Source organism: Biomphalaria glabrata, chromosome 16, assembly GCF_947242115.1.
Source record: "Biomphalaria glabrata chromosome 16, xgBioGlab47.1, whole genome shotgun sequence".
NCBI lineage: Eukaryota > Metazoa > Mollusca > Gastropoda > Planorbidae > Biomphalaria > Biomphalaria glabrata.
The window spans coordinates 160,819-165,001 of NC_074726.1; the positions used below are offsets into that span (position 1 = coordinate 160,819).

The 4,183-nt window shown below is 32.6% G+C and overlaps 1 long non-coding RNA gene across 1 annotated transcript; it reads right to left on the reverse strand.

Moving 5' to 3' along the window:
• Positions 1-301: 301 nt before the first annotated feature.
• LOC129923517 (uncharacterized) lies at positions 302-3,786 on the reverse strand. Its single transcript, XR_008775484.1, has 2 exons — positions 3,310-3,786; positions 302-2,258 (listed from the first exon to the last, which is right to left on the reverse strand). It is a non-coding gene; the product is annotated as an uncharacterized LOC129923517 (long non-coding RNA).
• Positions 3,787-4,183: the final 397 nt, after the last annotated feature.

Sequence of the window (4,183 nt, forward strand, 5' to 3'; positions counted from 1 at the left end):
TCAAAGTCATCATTGGCACTAAGACATTACTATTTTTATTGTAATCATTGACACTAAGACATTACCATTCTCAATCTAATCATTGACACTAAGTCATTACCATTCTTAATCTAATCATTGACACTAAGACATTACCATTCTCAATCTAATCATTGACACTAAGACAATACCATTCTCAAAGTAATCATTGACATAGCATTCTCAATGTAATCATTAACACTAACACATTACTATTCTCAAAGTCATCATTGACACTAAGACATTACCATTCTCAATCTAATCATTGACACTAACACATTACCATTTTTGTTGTTTTTATTGAAATTAAGTCATTACCATTCTCAATCCAATCAATAACACTAAGTCATTACCATTCTCAATGTAATCATTGACACTAACTCATTACCTTTTTCAATGTTTTCATTGACATAAGTCATTACCATGGTCAATCTAATCATTGACACTAAGACATTACAGAAAGTAATAATCCCAGTCTTCACCAGAATTCAAACCTGAAACCCCTGGTTCAGAAGCTAACAACTTTACCACTCGGCCACCACACCTCCTACCTAATTTGACATTCTTTCTGATAATTAAGTAATAAAATGTATTCTTTGTCACAATTGGTCATAGCTAGAAGTTAGGCCTTTCTTAAAATTAGACAGTTTTTGTCTGACATGGTAGTTATCTTCTAATTCTTTTTTTTTTTTGGTTTCATTAATGTACTTAGTTTGTAGCTCCTTTTCCATATTTCATTGACCTCAGTTGATATCATGCAGAATGTCAAACTTTTTTTAGGTGGCATGCAATACAATAAAAAGCTATAGTATAATGATCTTGGCACAAAATTTTTTTTTTGTTTTAATTTTTGAAAAGGTCAATAGCAAATATTCTTTTTTTTTTATGCTTTGCTAAGCCTACTTAGCATACTTTATAAAAGTGCATAATTTGACTATGGTGAGTAATGCTTATAATATTAGCTTTTTCTTGCATCAAAGTAAATCAGAAATTATTTTTTAAAAATCAAATGTTGATTTAACATGATCATCAATTTAGTTGCTCAGAAAAGAAAAAATGTCTTTGAATGAAAAAATGGTTAGAATTTTTAGAATAGTTAGGGATTAAAATGTAAAAAGAATGCCTTTTAGAATTTGCAATCTATATGGCAGATGATGTAAATGTCATCTGTTTCTGTGGCCTACTGTTATAAAGGTATCATATGGCCAGCACAACGACCAACCTTCTTTACTTTCCCCAACTAATGTCAGATACCCATTAGAATTGCACTGACCCAAGGCATTCTAAAATCCTGAAATTCAAAAACAATCTTCAACAAGATTTGAACCTGAAAACCCTTAGCTCTAAAGCAACCACACTAAACCACTTAGCACCCCCCCCTCAACCACCACAGAGCTGTTGGGTGTTTGAGGTGTCCCTATCTCTACACAAAAAAATGCAATTAATTCTCAGAAAAAAGGACTATTTGCTTATAAATCAAATATTTATCTGATGATCAAAGAAAAACTCAAATCCCTTTAAAAAGTTTGTACAAATGCACATCTCCCAGTATATCAGAAAAACTGTGTTGCCACTCTTTAATGGTGCTTCACACATTGAGCATGTTTGTATTTTATACACCACATTAGATTACTATTGCTTTATGCCTGTGAAATATGGAAAGTATATCACCTGAAATACATCATGAATTAACTACATTTGCTGGGTATTTTAGTGAAGAAATTGTGGTTCAGAGAAACGCACTGCATGTGTCTAATGTCATTGCTGCCCAAGGCTGTCCTACTGATGGCTAGTATTCTTTTTCTGTAACTGTCCCTAACGATAGCGTTGTTGCTAAATTTAAATTTACCTTATTTGTGTTAGACACAATCAATTGAAAAATAAGAATCCATTCGAGATTTAAGTCTCAACTTTGAGATCTTTGACTGTTTGGCGGATCTTAAAATAATGACTGTAAATAAAACCAAACAAACTGCACATGTGTAGTAAATGTCTCTCCTCTTGTTTCTGATTTGTCTTTTCATTGTTGTTAATTAGTCATCTGTTCTTGAACCAGTTTCCACTGTGTAGTAGTCTTTTCGCTCAACAGCACATCCTTAATGACATAATCAAAAACCAACATGACCATCCTAAGGAACACGTCAGAAATGTCATCTTGAGGAAGAAGAGACTGCTGGCAGAAAAGCCTGATACCAAATATTGAGTTGCTGCTGCTGAGAATTTCGCAGTCGACAGACACACTGAGAAAAAAAAAACATGTTTGGATTTTGGGAGTTATTAGAGAACATGGCTTTACATTACATATCTTGATTCTTAACTTGCTTCATATGTCTCGCTTTTCGAGCAATAATAATGGTCAGTTCAACTTGTTTTGTCTTCATCCTAAAAGCTGCAATACAAAGAAGAATATCAGAACTACTCGATAAGCGATCATCAGCAGCTTGTCCATCGCAACGAAAATCAATGCATTAGTATATTTAGTAAAGTTATTGACAGTTTCAGCAGCCAAACATTTGCAGTTTTCGTTTGATCGAATGTAGGGAAGCACGGTCCTCACTGATAAAGTTAACAATGAATGTGTACATTGAAGATTTTGTTCACGTTTTTAGTTTGTTTTTTTTATTTCATGAATAAATAGAGTATTTAATGTTTACTGTTGAGGCTAAGACTTTGAGCCATGGTTAGCAGCTTGCACTCTGTGAAAAATCCTGAGGGCGCCCATGCCCATGGCTAGATCATCCAGATGATAGATTTAGATATAATAATAGTAATACAGATACTGTGAGATAGAATATATTCTAGATCTAAATCTACATTAGATAAGATAATAAAATCTAATCTAAACTTGTCCTCTAGTCTACTAGTGCCTCAAGGTCAATATTCTAGACCTAGATCTCTCTATATATAATAATAATTTAACTTATGAGTAATAGAGTCTAGAGATCCATATAGACAGACTATCTACTAGATCTAGATTAACTAGATCTAGATATGATATTGATAATCTATCTAGACGTCTAGAGTTTGACTAGAGTCTAGATCTACTAAAATCTACTTACGGTAAAATCATCGTTAACTAGAATAGAAACAATAGTTACTAGATTTACTAGAGTAGATTTTACTACTACTACTACTACCTACTACTAGTACTTAGTAGTACTACTACTAACTACTAGTACTACTGTACTACTATACTCTTTGACTTAGACAAAATAATGAAAATACTAATTATGGATTTATGGTACTAGATTTTACTAGATCTAGAACAGTTTAGACTATTAAGACATTTACCCGTGTTGCTTCATCCGATAAAGATAAATGTTCGCGAACAGACAAAAGAATTTTTAGTTTATTTATTTTTTTAGAATTTTATTTTGTTTCTTACGCCTCTTTAAAGTTTCAACCTGCGAATGCTGTGAGTGTGAAAGCAAAACACTCGCCATTTTGTTATTTATATACAAAACTATAGATACGAATTTCGGCTAAGTGATAAAGAATTTAGTAAATATACGATTGCTTTCAACTATTACCCAGTAGATCTAGATCTAGATCAGTGCTTTTCAAACCTTTTTCAACAGGTACCGCTCGTCGATATCCAGTAAACTGAAGTAGATATACTTTACTGTCAAAGAATCGAGTTTTTAAAATAAAAACATCACTATAATGAAGATGTTAAAGCCAGACTCTATCCTGACTAGATATCTTGAAGTAACTGTTTAAAAACGGGCAGTGTATCTGTAACACGCCATTTTTTGGCGCCCCCTCCCCCCTTTTTTTATTCTAGGAACAAAAATTGTAATATCATAAATACATTGCGCTCAAATAATAAGAATAACTATAGAGTGTATTACCTAGCTCAAAATATCTACAATATATAGGCCTATTATATAGTCACAATCTAAAACTTCGCTTCTACAAAATGCTAAAGTTTCTCGTGATAAAAAAAGGACTTGCTGTAGCCTATAAGGCTATAACAGTCATTTTTTTAAAGCCGTTTGTGTTCTGACATCTATTGTGTTTCAGATTCACTTATAACAGTTTTGTTTGGCGAAAAATTGATTAGCTATGACTTCTGTTTTAGCTAAGAGAAAAAATATTGCATGTCTTTAGGTAAGGTAGGCTATATATTACCTTTACCTATCCCTTAGTCTGTTGGACCGTTGGG